This window comes from Melanaphis sacchari, unplaced genomic scaffold, assembly GCF_002803265.2.
Source record: "Melanaphis sacchari strain LSU unplaced genomic scaffold, SCAv2.0 Contig33_pilon_pilon, whole genome shotgun sequence".
NCBI classification, from domain to species: Eukaryota; Metazoa; Arthropoda; class Insecta; order Hemiptera; family Aphididae; genus Melanaphis; species Melanaphis sacchari.
Genome location: NW_020271205.1, coordinates 1,049,567 through 1,071,995, shown reverse-complemented (window position 1 = coordinate 1,071,995; position 22,429 = coordinate 1,049,567). Strand labels below are relative to the sequence as shown.

General features: G+C 21.8%; 1 protein-coding gene across 4 annotated transcripts in view; it reads right to left on the bottom strand.

Moving 5' to 3' along the window:
* Window positions 1-22,429, bottom strand: part of LOC112596689 (probable G-protein coupled receptor CG31760) — a 127,674-nt gene that overhangs the window by 63,739 nt on the left and 41,506 nt on the right. Inside the window, exon 1 of one of the 4 annotated variants that reach the window (XM_025342456.1) lies at window positions 9,794-9,850. The exons of the other annotated variants lie outside the window; for them this stretch is intronic. The gene's annotated coding sequence lies outside the window, so the exon portion shown is untranslated. Of the gene's footprint in view, window positions 1-9,793; window positions 9,851-22,429 lie in introns of those variants that run through there. 4 annotated transcript variants of the gene reach the window in all.

Below are 22,429 nucleotides of genomic sequence, written 5' to 3'. Positions count from 1 at the left end.
CATCAATAAATTCGCATCCGCGCGCGATAAAAAAATAATTGAATGCACCCGTATGAAAACAATTAACACATAAAATATCGTAATACGTTAAGACACAACACTTGCATTAAAACCATGTGCCACCGATGACTAAAAATGGCGACGCGACGCGTGTAAAAAACAACGGTCATACAATGACGACGATGGGCTGGAGAAGGCTAAAAATATTAAAAACTATGCTTTTGTTCGAGCTATACAACGGCGGGGGAGTAGGGTCCGTCTAGACGTTTCTCTGTCTTATCAGCGAAGTCTCTTGACCGAGATGTGTGTATTACCATATTTTGGAATTTGGTACCGAACAACAATGTTATTGACAAAAATTAATTCAATCTTTTAATAATATTAATTCAGAATAAATATTCAAAATAATATAAACGTGTAAGACAAATTATACATAGACATAAATGATGAATTTAATCATATAAAACTAAAAATCTTCAATATAGTAAAAGCAAGTTATTCGTTGTATTTTTTTAACTGTTACTTGTTGTTTAACTTAGTTTTATCTCCTACATTTGATTGTATTTATTTATTTTTTTTAAATGCTTAATGAATATTTATTTTACAGTGTTATTGTCATTGTATAAAAAAAAAAGTTAAGTATATATGTATCTAGGTACTCTGATAGTTTGCTCAACATAAATTTAGTATCAAATAACAATTTATGAGTATAAAACAAGTTATATATAAGTTTCCCCACGAGGATTTACTAATTTAAAATGTATTTGCATTACTTTTAGAAATTCCAAATAACAAATCTTCTTGTGACGCGTATATTTACTTAAAAACCCATGGTAAAAAAGGTAGGCTAATAGGTCGAGTGGGTTACTTTTATGGGTGTGTAAAATTTTAATTCAGTAATATATTATCATACATAAAAACAGATTCTGAGTGGAGACAGCCTTTATCTCCAAGTATATTTCATGATATTATGTACTTTGATACATATAGCTAAAGCAATTTATTTTACTTTTAGTATTCCGGTAGGTTAATAAATTTTTATCCAAAAATATTGCGTTTATCATATTGTTAGTATTTAGTTATTGTAAATATGATATTATATTAACTTATGTAATTCAAAACGAAATTTTCATCTTCCTGTTAATAACATAAATGATTAAAATTAGGTTAATAGTGTACTCGTAGATAGATAATACCTTAAAATAAATTAAAAACGTTATTTTATATAGAAAAAGGTATAATAATAAAATACGCAAAATTGTTAACTTCCCGTGAATAATGTTTTTAAATTAAAACAAAATAATTATCATTGTTATTTATACACAATATTGTTTAAATTTTAACTTCTTCAATTATATTTGCATTTTGGCAAAAAAAATAATTTTTTTTGTTTTTTGCTAGATTTTGAAAAAATCTATAAAAAGTATATTTTATTTTTTACACAGAATATTAATTAAATTAAGCATCCTGATAATTTACAAACATGTATTCAATAATGGTATTTCACTTGTTATATCAATAAACAAATGATATTATAATTATGTTATTTGAACGCTATAAGATAAATATTTCAATACAATGTAAAGAAATTTAATTACTTATATAAAACCATTTTATAATGATAAATGAAAAATTTAAATACATGACTTTTGAAATTAGCAACAATTTTATTTTGTTTTCATGCGTTCGTAACTCAAATTATTTGGATTGTAAATAATTCTATAAAGAGTCCAGTCTAACCAAAAATAAACATACATTACTCCAGCCTCCAAAACTGTTTAGTTTTAGTACAAATATTAAACATAATATTATTGCGTTGTTATATTTACTAATTCCTAGGCTATTCTTTGAATATTTTCAGTGTTATTTATCAGTAAAAATCATTTTTTTTTTTTTTACATATATTGCTCTATTTCTATTAATTTTTAGAATATTAAGAATTTGATATACATGAATAAAATAATAATAATAATAAAAAAACTAAATATTTATATATGTCAATACAAAAAGCTTCAATTTGTATAATATAGTCATCGTTTTCCGTCTATCAGATTTTTGTAGCAGAAAAAAATCTAGTATAATTCACTTGATTCAGACTTTTGTTAATTTCCGATATCAATAAAATGCATATTAATTTAAAGTGTATATAAACAAAAATTATATTTAAAGTATTTTAATAATTAAAAGAATGTTATTTTAATTTAATTTTTTTACTTCACTATAGCATCGTTACTCGTTAGTACAAAAATTAAAAAATACCTATAAATACGATACAATTATTAAAAATCAATAATATAATGTAAAAAAGTTAGAGGTGAAAATTTTATATGTAGTGATTATGAGCTTTTCGGATTAATAGCATTATACATTTTTTTTTTTTTTAAGTTTCTTAATATCTAAAGAAAATAATTAAAATTTTTTCATCGAGTTTTCATTAGATTATTTTAGTGAGACTATAAAATAATTTAATTTTAAATAATGATTTGGAGATAAAATTTTATTTTATACTTTTGTTTTGTTTTATAATGTTATTTTATAGACTTTTGGCTTATAAAATTACCTGTAATTTTTTTAAATATATACTTTTTTATTTAATACAGTAACTAATGTACAGTGTTAATTGTTTAGTATTTAAATTTGATAATTTTTTCAGTTATAATAAAGTATATAGTATTATAAATAATTATATTATATTATACTAGTATAACATAAGTTATGTCCACATGAACTTGTGCAATGAAGAACAACAGTCAGTAATCCTTCGCGATTTAAAATAAAATAAGTAAAAATTCTTTGAATACGGTTTATATTTAGTTCATAACTCGATAATATTACTTAGGCACCATATAATTGTATTACATAATATAATACATTTTTTAACAGTTTATATATAAATTACTGGAATAATTAATAAATACAACTGTTAAAAATATACATCATATCAATAATGTTTTTATTAACAATAACAATGCGAGTCTTGTTAGACGGGCATGTGGAAATGGGCATATGTAAATAACGATTGTCGTAGCAAATATTGCATGCTTATCTATCTATCTCTATACATATATTATATATAATATATAGATGTGAAAATTGAAATCTTAGTCAGGCATTTTTTCTGAAACAATTAATCTAATTATTTGATTTTTTTACAATAAAAAAGTTCATCATGAATTATGTTATAAGCCTATTTTTGATTCTATAAGTTTATGAAAAATTGAGTAATTAATTTTTTTAATAATCAGCAAATACATACATAAAAATATTTTTTATTTCAATATTAACATTTATTAATTATTATTATAAATTAATATTTTAGTGAATACTTGATGTAAGATAACAGTACAAGATCCAGAATAAAAAAGAAATCAAATTTGGTAAAAAAAGAGCAACGATAATACACTGGACAGCTATGCAAAGTTGATATAACACAAAATTATATTCCAAATTTTTTTAGTCCCCCAAATGTGTTACACGTGTCTTTTAATATAATTAAATGCAAAATATGTAGATAAAGTGTAAAAATGTAATAATTTTACCACAAAAACTTTTATATTCAATTTAAACAAACGTGGGAATAATTATTTTATATCGTTTTAATAGGACGAAAACGATTAAATATTTGTATTAATATATATTATACATTCAATTAAATTCATATTTTAAAATATCATTTAGTTTTACTTTGAAATGTATTTTATTAAAAATTTAACTCTAATATGAACCCTAATAGTAAATAGTAAAAATTATATAACCGGTAAAGTTTGGAAATATAATTATTCATTTATACATAATATTATTGAATATGAATTTAAAATAATATTTATTTTGTCGAGAATGTGTAATTATTTTCAAATTTATAGGTAAGTTAAATAATATAAAATATATTTATAAGTTTGATTTTGGGGTATATACAAATGTGTTTTAAATGTTTAAAAATATATGGATACATATCTTAAACTTTGTAATAGATTAATTGTATGTGATACCTAGCTAAAATATTGTTATATAGTGCCATTAATAAAACGATATTATATTGTGCCATCTTGCATTTATTACTTAACATAATACATTACTTTCAACGAAAAACATTATAAAAAGTTCTGTTCCGATAGTATTTAGAAAACCTTACTTTAAAATGCAATCTGTTTTTAATTTTAAGAGAAGAGAAATGAATCACCGATATTTTTGGTCATACTACTTAAAGGCTCAAAAAAAAGAAAATACACGTCATAGTAAAACCAAATAATTCTTACTTTCTCTGATTAAAAACAACGTAAAAAAAAATTAAAATTAAAAATTATTTAACAATTATAGCATAATAAACATTGTTTGTGTTCTCGATAAACACCATTAGATATAATATAATGACTCTATAATATATTTCAGGATATTTTTATCTTGATTAGTATATATTTTACAAAAATCTCCAAACTTGCATACACAGTTCACGCATATATTCTGTTCAGTCAATTAACATATCCGAAATATTTAATCAACTTAGAATTATAACAATAAAGTACTAATCACCACGGTTAGTTTTCAGCTTATCTAGAATAGTTATGTTAAGGTAACATTAATTCTGTAATTACTGACTATCGTCTGCTCAGAATTATTAATTCTTAATAATATCGTATTCAACGGAAAATAGATTAACCATGAATAAATGTTCAGTCAATTAACACAGTACAAGTTACTTGTAAATTTAACTACTCAAATAATTATAATACTATATGCTAGTGATTTAATATGATAACTATAATATATGAATATATGATTAAAAAAAATATTCAACTTATAGGGTTTTTAGTAAAAAAATAGTAGCGTACGTGATAATTTAAGTAATTCTGTATTGTTATTTTACAATAATCTTTAATATTTATTATTACTTAAGAATATTTTCAAAAAAAACTTGATATTTCTTATGGGACCATTGATTTTATGTATATAAAAATATTAAAGTACTAAAAAGTTTGCAATTTTTAAGTTATAGTTGTTTTCATTTAAAAATATTTTCTAAAACAGAATAAAAACATTCTATTTTTGAATAAGAATAAAAACGACATCATTTTCTAATTAATAAAAATTACATAATACACTCTACTTTTATAAAATATGTATGTATATAAGTTGAACATAAGTCAACTAAATTAGAGGGTATACATTATTTTTTATATATTTGAGTAAAGTAGATATCATGTCAAATGAAAAAAAAAAAAATTAATATGTATAATAAATAACATATTATACGATACATAATATTTACGTAATAGTAAATAATATTAAACTTAAATTTATGTTTAAAGAATGCTGTTACGTTGATACACCATAATCACAAAATTAAAGGCAGCGCATTTAAGCACGGAGATTTATAATGTCAGCAACATAGAATTACAGAAAGTACAATTAGTTTTGTTAACGATTCAATGATTGAGCTGGATTGAGCACGAAAACAAATCAATACTTAAATTTGGGAGAATTACCACAATGGCAAAATTTGAAATATCGTAATGATGTAAAAATAATAATAAATGAAAAACAATGAAACAGAAAGTCATATTATAACGATTTATATACCTAACCTTCGTTTGAATACTCCGTCTAGGTGCTTCGTCTGGAATATATACACGAAAGCAAATAAAAATTAACTCATTTATTTTTAAAAACCAAACATATTCTTATTATTAAAAATATTGATTTTTCAAAATCGAATTAACTTCAGAAAAATATCTAATAGATGAACATTGCTTCTGTCCACCGGCTAATCAAGTAAACTATTCAACAATAGCTATAGCTGTCTAGTGGTCATCTAGTATTCGTCACTTTTTACCAGATGCTTAAGTCAAACTATGTTCAACGTTTTTTCAAAGAATTCATATCAGCAGATGACAAAAACAACTTTGAAGAACTAACTACGATATCACGATCAATTATTGCACCTTCAATAAGTTACACATTTAATCGTATTCCACTGTATTTGATCTGAGATCTGTATTACGTTGCCTTATCTCGATTTAGATATTCCTTTCATTTTGCATTCTCTATTTCTTGGACATTATGGTGAGGTACAACGTTACAATGAAAACTTAAATATATTATTATAAACAATCCCGTCAAGATGACAAAACATGTATGAGTTAAATCCTTTGCGAAGGTACGATATACAGCCGTACTGTTTCAACGTCATATTAAATTATAATAAATTACCTACATGTTGTTAATTTAACAAAAAACAATTTCATCTAATGTATAAAGTAACATTCTGTAACAGAATCTATCTTAATCATCATATACAACACCAAAAAACTAGCAAAGCCATGACACGTAAAATAACAGTATGACGAACGATAACCATTTAAACACATATGGAAACATGTGCAGTTTATGTGGCTTCCAAGTAACAAACTTTGGCGTATACACCAATCATAATGTGCGTACGAGGAGGGTCACTTAATATAAATACCTGTGGTTATCACTTCACTTTGTCTTCAACTTTTCGACCATACACATTGTACTGCAAAACTAAAGACTTATGAAGACTCAAGACGACTAAACAACTGCCCATGGTTATGTCCATAGCTAATCGATCATGTCACCAGCGGCGCATAAAGAGAAATCCGGGGGTCTAAATACCTTTCATCTACGGTGGCTTATCCATCAATGCAACGAATGAAAGATACTATTTTTAGGACCACAAACGCATTATCAACCTGACGAGCCTGCTCAAAAGTTTTCGTTCCCTGACCTCCGAACTTTCGAACTTTATAGCCATTACATCAATACTATAAAATATAAGCAACTATTTGATACTGTAAGTATTAGGTTAGGCTTTCCGGACACCCACCGTGCTGATTGCCTGTTTAGACCCTTTAGCTAGGTACAGCTCTCCGCTGTTTCTCTTTGTATATTTTATTGAAAAAAATCACAGTAAAAGGAAACGTGATGTTGTAAAGCTGTTTGAGTTTTTTATTAGAAACTTCTACAAGCTAAAAGTGTACACCGTTTCAATTCGTGTCGATCTTCTAATATTTTTCATCAATAAGTAGTATTAGTGGGTAGTATAAAACTATAAAACTCTGTTATTTTATTAGCTATTTATAAAAATGTTTATTCAATTTAACACCCTACAATACCTAATATGATATTTCACTATTTAATTTTAAAAGGAAATATAGTCAAACTCATTAATTACAAAGAATTTAATAGGAACTTAAGATTCAAGTTGTTATACACCAAATATAACCTAATTTAAAGGTAAAACATACACGTTGTTACGTTTATTTTAAATAATATTATAATATTATAAAGCATAATGAATCCATAATTAAAACTTCTTTACAAAATTATCAAAAAATATTCATTTACAGTTTTTTTATTGTAATAATTAAAAGTTGGAACAATAATATTTAAAAAAAAAAATTTCCAATAAATCATGAGTTTGCTTATGCAAATTTGAGAACCTATTTCTGTTCAAAATAACATATTAACCATACTATTTATACACAAATACAATTGCTACCCATGTGATAAGAAACCAACCACATGCATTATAAAAAATAGTTATAACTAGAATATATTTATAACATACAACGTTTTAATGTATTTTTAAATTATTAAATTGATGAGCATATACTAAATATATATTCTTTAGTTTATTCTAAAATCAATGGTATTATTACAATCTCCATTTAGCACTGAATGCTTAACCGTATATGATTTCAAGTTATTCCAAGTGCAAACAAATATGAATCTAATATTTTATTTTTAATCTGTATACATTTATTTGTTAACGCACACATAATATATCTACGTTACTAGTTTACTTGAAAAATGACAACAATAACACTTTCATGGGAATGACATGAAATTAAATTTCAATATTAAAATTGAATGCATATTCATATTTAATAAATTAATAAAATTGAATAAAAATGTTTATTATTGAGTATAAAACATGTTTTTAATACATAATAATTCAATAATAACTATGGTTATTAATATTTTAAAACGTTATGTCAAAATATTTTAAGCTGTTGCGTTATCATTATAGTTAAAATTACATAAACTGAATGACAAATGGTTATACAATTATAGCGTAGGTAACATAGTGAAAATGATAACAATTGTAACTATGACGTATAATATAAATAATATATTTTTATAACATTAAATATACATTTATAAATATTTACTATTGGAAAATAAACATATTCAACATAATAATAATGAGTTTTGAATGTTTCACTATTTAGCTTTTTGAACGATAAAATAACGAAGCTATACATTTAAGCATTACGTTTCTATGTATCTATTAGCATATACGATGTATATGACATATGTATATAAGTTGGTAGATAGAAATAAATCTACAGTCATAATATTTATAAACTAAAATATAAACAATTTTATAATAAAATATATTAATTTAAAAAAAAAATGTATTTTTATATGGGGTACAAATAATTTAAATACAAATTTAAAACCAGTATTTTTTTTTAGTTTTAATGCTTATTAAATAATAAAGAAAATCAAGAAGATACTATGGATTTGAAAATATTATGATATTTTTCTGCTTTTTACTATTTAAAAAAAATGAAAATCCATACAATTTGATTGTTTTGAAGAGTGTAAAATTTGAATTTATTTCAACTTTAAATGTACATAATTATTATTTGACCAATTACTTCTAGAAAATTTATTAATTCTAGTTAGACTACCTATTTTGATATCAAGTTTATAAATATCGAATAATTACACTTACCTATTTATTATCGTTAATTTATTATTAACGGACAATTTTAATAGATATATTTTTCAAATATTTCAAATCCAAGATAAAAAACGATAATTATAATATTAATTTTAAAATTATGTTTTCTATTATCTTATTTATAAAAGAAAATTTTATGTATACTTAATAATTTTCTTAGTACTAGAAAAGGTTGAGAAATTGAACAGTATTTATCATTATTATATTAATCACATTGATTTTATATATTTTGAAATATTTTTTTTTAATTAACTTAATTATTATAAATAAATTATAGTTTATATAAAAAAATAAACATATTTTATTGGTCATTGGTCTTTCATTGTAAAAAAAAAAATTAAATTAAACAATTTTTAGACTGATTTTTCACTCAATATATTATAACTCAGTAAGCCTATTAATCAATTAATTATAATTTACCGTTTTTTAGCGATATATGTACGTCGAGACAAAGATAATTTAAAATATAGAATGAATAAATGTTAAACCATTGGTCGCAGGTTGAGGAAAAAGCTGAGCTTAAAATGTCTAGTACCATCTCTAGTTGTATTTTGACATGTTTTACAATCAAAATAAAAACATTTTAAATTTACAAATTTAAACTTAATTTAGCTTGTTGCATAGTGCTTACATACTTCACATTAATTAAATAACCCTTAGGTTAAACTACAATTCATGTTACTCAAAAAACGTTTTCTAATTTTTTGTGATTAATTTACTACTGCAGTTACGAATAATTATTTCTATAGCTATTATCACTATCGAACATTTTAAACTTTTAAGCTAAACCATTTAATCACTTAAGTCTATTGAAAACCGATAGATCATTAAAAATAACTAATGCCTAAAGAGTATATAACAGGTTCGAGTGAAATATATTTTATTTTTATAGAACTGTGACCTATTTTATGTAACCGAAATTTAACAGATCCATGTATATTTTCAAACTCAAAATCATATGTTTATTATATGTTATCGTGTATGCACGGGCCAGCCCAGTTATAAATTATAATATTTACCTACCGTTTATTTTGTAATTAATTGTACACCAACCATTTCAAGTACAACACGAATTAAATATTTTTATTCCAGTAAATATTAAAAGAACTACACTATTTTACGTTCAAAACAAAAAAATAAATAACGTAAATGCATAATCTAGTTCTAACTGCGATTATAATTTATAAAATGTATCAGTTTAATTTATTATATTGCTCAGATTGTGTAAATATTTGTATAAAATTTTGTGTTCGTGCGTACATGCTATAATACATTTGTTGACATTATCTCACTAAACAAAACAAAAGGGTCACGCTAAAACCATACATTTATTATTATTTTTTTAAATCCTATAATTTGCTGCTCTGTGCTGACAAGGATGTTGACGGAAACAAGGAAATCGAGTTTTAAAGCTTATGTGAATAATATTATTCATAATCATAATTCCATTTACAAGGGTTTTTTAAAATTTGTACAAGTATAGTGATTTAGAAAAATTATATGATGACCTTCAACAGAAAATCTGCAACAACTAGCAACTGACAGCTTTGTAAACCATACAAGTCATAAGTATGACCGGTTTTTATTTGATTTTATTACAGCTGTATAAATTAATATATATTTATATATATATATATGCGTGTATATTATATTTTCAAATTTTGAGAAAAAATTCCAAAACCATACTATAATTGTAAGATTTTGATGCATTGTTATTTCATTATACATATTAGCTATTGATGATAAAGATATTAATTTTATATACTAAATGATGATTAGTCATGCTGTAAAAAATTATTAAAATATTAAATTTGTATTGATTTTTTTTTCTTTTTTTTTGAGTTATAATATATATAGAATAATGTATTCATTTTTAAACTGAATCTTAATATATTTTAACATTTTAGTATCGTACTTACTGAATTTTATATAATTTAGGTTTTTTTTGTTTTTAAAGTTCTTGATTTAGAGGAAAAAAGTAATAAAAACACAAACATATTAGTTTGTATTTCTGAAGACTTAAAGACTTTCCAGTTTGTAAAACCACAGGGGTTACAGGAAAAAGTTTTTATTTTTTTAAGATTTTTATTTAGTTCTATCCATTCTTCATTTTTAATTTAATTAACTTCTTTACTTCAAAAATTATATTATAGTACGTATAAATATATAATATATTGTATTTGAACATAAACTAATGGACTCAGGAAAACATTGTTTAAATTTAAATGTCTTTTTCTTAATGCCTCTTGTTAACTGTCAATCCAACAAAAAAAAAAAAAAAAAAAATGTTAAAAAAATGTGTTTGAAAAAAATCTTGAATATAATATCAGTAGGTATCGTTATTATTTATATTAATCTTGATAAATTTAGTGTATCATATTGATTGTGAATTTAACCATCTTTAAAATGTAATCAATATTATTTGAAGTGTAACTTAACTAAACTAAATTACACATTTTAAATAATTATTTAAACAAAAATAGTTTTGAACGCAATTTTTGATAGTAAAAATAATTTATTTTAATGCCCACCATTTACAGAATATTAATGCATATGTCATATAAAACATAAACTGCTTAATGTAAAACATATTTGAAAATAATATTGTTATCTACATAAAACCCTTACTAAAACATATATAGCATATACAGTAATTAAAACCATATAAATTAAACAATAAAAATTATAATAAAATATTATTACATTATCTCTATGTTACATAATATATGCAAAATTATACGGAATATTTAAATTTGAATATGATTACGGATTATGTATTTAAATACCTACTTACTGCTTATAGATGAATTTTTGACTGATTTAAAACTGTTTTGTTTAATTTTTCATGATTGATTCAAATTAAATATTATTTGTAAATAATATTATAATATACCTTCATTTATTTTGAATCTCAGGTTTAAAATATTAACATTATCTCACCAAAGAAGCATTCAGTCCTAGAAAACAATCAAGAATAATTGGTTTTCACAAGATAGCCGATGTCACAACAATCATATCAGGTCAATCAATTCAGATTTAAATTGACCAATGTCATTAAGAAAAAAAATATGAATATTGCTTAATATAATGATTAAAATTCAATCAATTTTTCAATACGAACAATTAATACTTTTATTCTTTATTACTTTATACTTGATAATTTAAAATTTCTTCTCATTTATACTTTTTCACAAAATATTATTACTACAGTCCTAATATTTTAATTTTTTTTTACACATTTATTTATATGTACTACTAACTAATTAACACTGATTTATAGTAAGTCAATACAGACTTATACAAGTTAATATCAAAAGGTAATTTTATAGAAAATAATTACTATTTAATATATAAATACATATATATAAAAATCAATTCATTCTGATTTAATAGAACTATAAATGTATCACACAATAAAAGTTGACAGATTTGTTTTCACATAGAATCGTTTTTTTTTTTTTTTTTTTAATGCAATTCTTTATCATTTAAATCTAATTTAACACATACATTTCAAATATTGAAATACAGAGTCAATTTTTCTAGATAATCAATAATTAACCTAATTTTAATTTTTTTAAGGAAATTGGTAATAAATATTGCTATGTTTATTAAAGTAATTAAAATCATTAATTTTAGGATGAAATAAAATAAGTTTAAATAGGTATGGCTGTTTAAATGATCCAGAATTAATTAAAAATAAAGTAATTGAATTTCATGTGGATTTTGTAGAGCATTTACTCAACATCTATTTAAAAACATTTTAATAATAATATTTAAAAGTTTGTAACTATTATTTAAGTACAAAACCATTCCGTTTTATTGTTTCTGAAACTATAAAAACCAAATTTATTGTAACTTATATTATAGTGACAAATTGTTACAAAAAAAAAAAAAATATCTCAGCAAAAGGATTTTTTCAACTTTATGTATACTGAGTGTAATCACTTAAAACTTTATATTATTATATAAATCATTACAATCTTAGTTTTATTACTTTTTAATATTATAAATTAATTATAAATAAAGAAAATAATAAAGAAAAAGTGGTATTAAATATTGTATTTAAAGACACATTATAATAATTACTTATTTTTATTTTTTAAAGTTTAAAAGTGTTCTTTAATGTTATAAATTATATAAAATATTAATATTATGTATATTATAGACTATAATAAAATAAAACATTTTAAATATGGATAATTAAATTAATTCAGTTACAATATGAATATTACAAATAGAATATACATATAAAATAATATGAGATGTAGTAGTTATTTAATAATACTATGTACTTGGACTGCCAGAAAAATAATTCAATTTAGTATTTAAGTTTTATTTTTTCTTCGCATTATGAACATTCTATAAGAATTATTATGTATATTTTATAGGCCAGATAAATTTTTATCACTACGTTGAACTATATAATCTATTTTGTTCGTATATTCATTAGAATTAACATAAAATAAAAATACTGATTTATTTTCCGAACAGCGCGAAAAAAATTATCACTGCTTACGCTGTCTACTCATACACAAAAAATGTTCATGAACCTATTCTTATATTTACTGAAATCGTTGAGAATACTTAGAAATTATTTTATTGCAAAAAAAAAAAAAAAACAGAAATATTATCATTGTTATCTGAAGGGTGTACAAAATATAGTTTAAATAATCATGTAGCCTTAACAGTTAAAATTCGAATAATGTATAGTATAATTTAAATATATTTTATTTTGTATATTATATTAAAATGAATAATAGTATCATAATTTTAATTCATAAAATTATTAAAAAATAAATGCTGTGCTTATAATTTTCATTATAAACAACTGTCTTTTTATAGTACTAAATTATTACTACAATTTGAGCATTGAGAAAGATTTTAGTCAATCTTTTTCGTTATGAATCTTTTATCTCTAGCATTTTATATCCCAGTTTTGCTTTAGGGCATTATTCCAGCTATTATCCCATAGAGCGACATCTCTCCCAAAAGTAATATCAATAAATTGTTATTCTATGTAATTATCCTTTATTAAAAAAAAAAAAGAAATGAGTGTCACAGACAGCTCACTAAAACAATATAAACTTTTATTCATTATTATATTATCTGGAAATAGTAATTTGCGATTGATAAATTACAACTAAACTTTAATGATAAAGTACATTAAATAAGTATTTTTCTTTCAGTTGTTTAAACAAATTTCAATTATTTTTAATTTTTTTTTTATCAAAAACAAAACATTTACTTTATATTAAAATTAAATTAGTTGCAGATTTGATTTATCTACCTCGTGTAAGTTATGCAGCTTGTGATTGGAAATATGGAGCTATTATTTCTACTAAGTATAATAAATAAGAACATAATATAAGTATACATCAATGTTAAAATTATAACTAAAAATTCAATCAAATCTAAATACATTATTCAAGGATTAAAAAAAAATATTTTTAAAATAGAAAGAAAAATATTCTTTTTTTCATATACAACAATTTTACGAAAATAAATAAATAAAATAAATGTAGACGACAAATAAATAAATAAAATGAATGTTAACAGTAAATAAATAAATTAAATAAATTAGTGCTATAGGTAATTACCGTAACTTATTATCTAATTTTAAGGATAAATATTTATATATCATGCATTTAATATTAGCTATTTCACCCTCAAGTATCTTTTTTTTTTTTTTTTTTGAATTCAAAAAGTCATGAATTTAAAAAAGTTATGATATGCTTAAAATCTTAGCTACTTACTTAATGTTATAATTTATTATTTATGATAAATATTTAAAATAAGATTATATGTTAATGTTTATTTGAACTTAAAACCTTCGTATTGATATAATATCAATTTTATAATTATGTACAATATTTGGTATTGGTACAAGGTAGATTGATTCACTGGGTATTAAATTGATCTATCTTTTTACAACTACCAAGGCTTTGCTCATGAAATATTAATATTAAAATTGATGCTCTACTTTCATGTTTTTTGAGAAAACATTTTTTTTTTTATCGGATAAATATGATAATTTTAATAATTTTATGTTTGGTTTATATAAATATAATGAAACCAACGGTTTAGTATATTTTCTAAACGTATAAACAACTCATGAAATTAGTGTATTATGAATTTTATTCTTTACGCAATAATATATCATCCAATGTTGACTATTATTCTATCATAAATATTGAATATTTTTTAAAAACAAATGAAACATAATATATGTTCTACTATTTCACAATTAAAAAATTAAAAACGTATTCAAGAGGATTTGGCACATATCCATATTTTGGATACCATAGAACCAGATGGGTTTTAGAATTGATTTAAATATTAATAGTTTTTTGTTCATTAAGAACTTGAACTTGAGAATTATGTGTAATTTATGAAATCTATAATTAAGAATCTTTCTTTTAGTTTTTAAGTGTGGACCCTAAATTAAAGGCTTATCTAACCAATTTTAAATACGTATTATCAAGATGGACTTAGAGATTTTGATATGCTGTTATGTAGTCAGTATATGATGATAAAATTGCTATATCATGATGAATATATAAAACCACATTTTCTGGAGGAATTGAAATAAACTAAAGAGAATCATCTTTACAAGCCAAATCATAAGCATATATGTTTAGGAATTGTTAAAACTTAAATTTAATTTCGTTGTTAATGTAAATCTTTAGAATATTTAATATACGCTATTCTCAGTGGCGTAATAAGATAAAGGGGTCTTTTCTTACAACTAATATTTAAAAGATAAGGTACAGGGCCAACTATCACAATACTTGGGAAAGTGAACTCACTGTATCTTTCAAAAAAAAAATTTAAATCACAAAAATTTGTTAACTATTTTGTAATTAAAATTTCATAAAAATGTATTTTTATATCTAAGATTTTAAAATTTAAACTAAGATTCCTTTTAAAGTTTTTTCTTTATAATAATTAAAAATAATTTACTGAAAAGTTACATATTATTTTTACGAGCTTTAAAAGTTCAAATTGTTACAAAGCTATATTATATTCACCTGTAAAATAACTAAATAACACTATTTCTCTAATTGATGATTGTTATTTTAACATAAAAAAAAAGGAAAAATTTTAAAACTTAAAATTTTCACAAAATATTTATATTTAAAATCATTGAATAATTATAAAATTATTTTCACTGTTTTTGAGATATTTACAGACATTTGAAATTTGAAATTTTTATTTTATGAATGTCGATACAAAAATATATGCTGAGTAAAAAGCTTGCAAATGTAATACGAAATTTCTCATAAACAATTAATTTTATAATTGAAAAAATTTGAAAATTTACGTTGTTGTCTATAAATCGTTTTACATAATATGCAATGGTTTATCATTTAACTCAAATTTAACACGTACAGTGTATTACATTCAAATTGCGAGGTATGTGTAAATTTAAAATGTACTATTATAATATACTTTAAAATATGATTATTGATCATTAGTTTTAAGCTTATCAGTAAGTTATAAAAATTAATACACAATCATTTTTTTTCAAGATGTTATGTAAGCAAATGTTTGTTTTATTTTAATGATAAGATATTATTCCGTTGAGTTTATTTTTATCATTAAATTATATTATAAAATAAAATCAGTATTTGCTGTTTATACTTTTAAAAGGCTTACAAATAAATGCTAAATTTTTTTTTATAAAATGTTTTTATTATCATTAACATAATCTCTGCGCCATGTTTTTTATACTCAACTACCAGTGGAAATCAATATAAAACGCAATTATTATTAGTAGTATATTGAAGACACAAACAACTAATCAATAATAATATTATACATACTCTAGAAAAATATATTTATTTGTATTATTCGTATAATAGTATATATTATAAATACAAATATGGAATAATCTTCTTAACTGTACTCCAATAACTCAAAAACTCAAAATGGTTATTTAAATATTTTGATATAATTATATCTCTTTTTTATATAAATATTATTTTATACTGAACTATAATATACCAAGCTTTTCATTTTTAAATTATTCATACTAGTATCGTCCAATGTTTGAAATTTTACAAGAAAACTAATATTAATTCAAATTCACAATTTATTTATTTATTGCTTTCATATCTTATTTCTCGCCATCTCCTTTTTTTTAAAAAATCTTGAATCTTGATACATTTTTTTTACGTAAGTTCTAATAAATCGTTAAACAAAATTAAACATACTTTATTAGTACAATTATCAAAAGTTTAAATATTTATAAATAGTAGTCCATTAGCATTAATATTCATTATTTTAAAAAATACTAACGTTTTTGAAAATATATATTTTAAATAATTTTAAATTAATATAAAACAAAATTTAATAAAAAGCATACTTTTTTATCGTTATAATTCTTTAAGTTTTTTACTCTTTTAAACAACAGCTAGCATATATTTTTCATTTTGTATTTTGAAGCAGAGAATTTCGATTATCAAAATCAAATTTCAGTCAAGTAGTTAATTAGTTGAAATTATTTTAGGTAATATCGAGTGGAGTCGTGAACCAACATTTTGAGGTGTACCAAACAAAGGTACTACTTAACTCTTCTTATCAAAACTTTAAATATTTATAATTCATAAACTACTCGTCAATTTTGATTTTAATGAATTAAAGTACTTCTAAAAATATATATATATAATTTTTAATATAGAATTAAAAATGTATGTTTTCATTAAAACAATTTAAAATTGATAACTATCTTTTATAATAATAAAAAAATACATTATTTTTTTAGGAAAACGTTGTTTTTTAATAATAAAATTATATTTAAAATATATATATTTATATATATTAAAAACGTAAATAATATTTTGAAATGTTGAATATCTGCATTTAATGGATCACCCATATACGCTTAAAATGATTATTGGGTTAGAAATATAAAAACTGTGTGTATAAAAATAATAGTATACAATAGACAAACAGGATACAATTTTTGGAAATGTGCAGTGCACACTTTGCTCTCATCTCATACTTGATTCAATTTTAAAAGCATTGTATTCAAAAAACCATTTTTAGAAGAGCTCAGTCAATACATTGTTTGCTGGTTTATTTTTTCTCGAGTCTATCTATTTATCGATGTTTTTTTTGTGTAAGTTTAAGTAAACTATTAAAGAAATTAAAGAAATATATATGATATGACTTAATGTCTAATCTTTAAAGGCACAACAAAAAGCACTCCATCAAAGTTTTGACTGAAAAAGTTTTCTCCAAAAAAGACCTTAAAAAAGTAATAAACTCAGGTCTTCTCAGAGACTTAAAGTTTAAACTAGGTGTTATATATTTATGCCACAATAAACCTAATGATGTAATACGTAAAAATGTATAATTATTATTAATGATGATAAATATAATATTTTTTCTTTTTTTGATTTTTATGTTTATTATATATATTCTTAAATTATAAACAATCATTACAACAATTATTAATTTTTGGATTGGTTGGGACTAAGAAAAAATATACAAAACACTTAGTTATGCAATGTATTCACGTTGAACAAATTATTTCAAATTTAATAATTAAATATATACTGTATAATACTATTATAAAATTACTTGATTTATAATATTATATTTGTGTACTTTCTCAAGTTATTTAACTTAAATAAAGGAAATTATAAGACACCGTTATTTATATTATATATATATATAGTCGAGTCACGATAACTCGAAGTTGAATGGGGATAACAATTCGCTTCGAGATATATATTATTCAAGATACCTAAATTGAATTTATCAAAATTAAATCAAAACTTCGAGTTATTTAATGAAAAATAATTTAAAAATTTGCAGTAAAAAACTTTATGATAAATATACGTATATACATTTTATAAAAAACTAAAAACATATTATGGTATTAATGTATTATAAATATATACATTGTACATATATGCTATTTATTATACGTATACAGTATAAAAAAAATAAAAATTATTATTCATTTTTGACTTCGGTTGTTAAATCTTCTAATTTGCCTACGGCTTCAAGTATAGAAGTATCCATGTTTTCGAAATTGTCTAATAGTTTGTAATGACGACATTACTTAATTTGCTGAATCATATTTAAAGTTCTTTGAGGCTCATTTTTTAAATGTCATATAAAAGATGATAAACAAAATGAAATAAGTAACAAAGTATTTTTTTCATTTCTCTTATCGTTCTAGCTTTTAAATGGCTATGTCTTTAGAAATGTCTATAAAAGGGTAACGTAAACCTTTATCATTTAATGTTCGGCCATTTACTTTCAAGGATTCTTAAAAACATGTTTAAACATTTTAAACGTGAATTATAAACAAGTCACCAATTTAAGTGTTATGTTTGAAAAACAACAAATTATAAACACGTTATTGTTTATTTCAAATATTTTTGATATTATAATGAGTATTAAAGATTTATATTACTCTCTGTCATCTGATAAGTATCCAAATCAATATTTAATTGTTTTCAATTATTTTACATACTAACTGACAGCTGTATTTCTATAAAACGTGTATAATATTTTTTGATTAATCAGTTAACATGAGTATAATAAATTTAAATTTAATAAAAAAATTAATTAAATACATTCAATAGTACAAAAATAAAATAATTTTTAATACTATCTATTCTACATTGTACATCAAAAGAGCATGTTGTAATAATTGATGACATTGACATTTATATAGTACCAATGGTATTTTCATTTATTATCAAAATGCATTTTCAAATAAATTATGTCAACGTATTTTATAAAATACTACTACAAAAATATATTATCAAGTTATTTATAGTTGATATGTCAAATATAATTATTGTGTATACGTTGGACCAATACTAGACGAATACCAATGCTTGTGCAATGATATAATATTTAACCTAGTGTTCTAATTACTTCTATGACCACAACAAATTTACAATATATATATATATATATATATTATATAATGTGAATTATATTAACTGAATATGCTAATAATATATGTTCGTTTAGTATTAATTGTTTGAACAATGATTTCAATTAAGTCTTTATTTAATAATTTTATATCTAATGAAATTTGTAATACATCACTATGTTTAGTGTAGTTATACATTTTAAAAGATTTAAATATGCAACTCAATTCACAGAGGTTAAATTTAATTAAAATTCATAATTTTTTTTTTTTTTTTGAAAAAATAGCTATTTATTAGGAATAAATTTTATATTCATAATTTCTAAAAAAATATTTTATCGATCTAGTTTATTCTTGTTTCTAAATTTAAAAATATGAACACATACTATATTAATAAATAAAATGAGTTCAAAAGAGTATAAATAATTTAATATAGATACTTTATTCAAAAGCCACTTTGTTGTATGATATATTTCAAGTGCTGTGTATCTTTATTGAGTTGCTAAACTTAGTCGGTATTTAATAGTACTGTTATGAGTATAATGGACATATTAAATTTAAACACGTTTATATTAAATAAATCATTACATACATACAAAACACAATTCTAAATGGAGATAGAATGTCAATTTTTATTTCTAGAGATATTTTATGATTTATTTATAATACTATTAATGGTTTTTATTTTTCTATTATTAGTAAGTAGATTTAAATAATATTAGATAATAATACCGTTCATATAATAATATTGTTTAAATAGTACGAATATACGAATATGCAAATATTAACGTATAAAAAAATGATTCAATCATTGGCTCGGTTATAAATATCTTGAAATTTGTTAAAAAAAATTAAAAATTTAATCGATTATAGAAAATAATAATGTTCATAATTTACAAAAAATTCAAATTTCCATTAATAATTATATTTTTTTTTAATTACAATAAAACATTTAGAGGAAAAATCGTTATTTGGTTCCATCAAAATTTGGTATTCAAATGTCCGTAAAAACTATTAAGCGTAATTAGTAATGAATATTTATTTTAATATTTTTGAGTTGGTATAAATATAACTTATTTAATTTTTTTTATAAAATTGTTCAACTTTTTGCCTAAAAACGAAAATTATTTGATCATAATTTAAAAAAAAAATGTAATAAGTAATATTGACATGACTATCTAGCTGCTTTTATCTCAAAGTATATCTATAGAATAAATAACAAAAATCTCTTCTATCTAAGTTACGTTTTAAATTTTTGTTAACTTATTTTTACTTGACCAGACCCAAAGTTATTACCTATAGTACAGGAAGCGAGAAAATAACAGTTGAAATCGTGTATTATCTCATGATTAATGGTCTTAGCTCGGACACTTATTATCTCTGCAGGAATACATCCGTCCATTAAGTGTACAGTTTTCAACTTCCCATAACGACGCAGACGTTAACGTTAGTGGATGTAAATAATGAAAGTATATAGGCGATAAAACGAAAATAGTACTCACCGATTTTTTCTTTCTTATGAAAATTATATATCTAATAACGATCTCATTTTATTTGAAGTCCATGACCGATGAGTTAACTTAATAAAACTGAACGTTTTAATATTACTATCAAATTATTAAGTAATCACTGCTACATAGGTACGCAAATTATAAAAATATTATATTTTATATTACTGATATTAATTAATCACATTTTTTTATGCATATAATGTTTAAACATTACAGAGATCTATAATTTTACGATTAGTATAAGTATTACTACTTGCTGTTTTAAAAAATCATGATATTTTATAACAAAGAAATATTTAGTGCTTGAGCCGTAAAAAATTGCATAAATAATAAATAATTATGATACTAATAAATATTCCAACAATTTTGTATCAAAAATGATAACATTTTATTACTTATTATTTATATTGTCTGAAATACTTAACCAATAATAATTATTTCTAAACCTTTACAATAAATAAAAAATAACAGTAATTTTTTCATATTTATTGTTTTATTTTTGTATAGATTGTTCGAATAATATAAATAATAATATAAATCGAATAATGTGGTTGAAATCTGGCTTTGTTCAATACTAATCAAAAGAAATAAGTATTTTATTCATAATACTCATTTAGTATATTATTCAAAAGAAAAATTCAAACAAAATATTCAAAAATCCAATTTTTGGGTTGGTAAACTAATAGCAAATTAATAAAATTATATAACTTATATTTTTAGATTAAGAATTATTTTTTATATTTTTTTTGGGTAAAGTTTTTATCACCCAATCAAACTATGACAAAAAAATAAAATAATACGTTATTATAAATAATATATCTTCAGAAACACAAAATAATTAACAAATTCAGTAATACTTACTTAATTATAACTGATTAGTTCTTTTAGCTTTTTGTTCTTACAATAATCCACCTGACTTTTAGTTTATTTAACAAGCCATTTGTATTTATGTTATTTATGTGTTTAAATTAATTTCTACGTTAACGCTATAATATTTAAAATAATATGTTTTTGATTAGACAGCGCTTTTATATATTGTATTGTAACCTAATTATTTGTTAAAATTTACTTAGTGTATAAAATATAAAAAATTGTAAATAGAATAAAAAATAAATATATTTGTAGTGCTAAGTCCACTTTTTAGTTTTATTTTAAGATTTCGCCGCACACTCTTTATTAATAAAAAAAACACAATTACAATTTATTAAAAGCTTTATCTTAACATTTAGTATTTTAATTTACTTATATTAT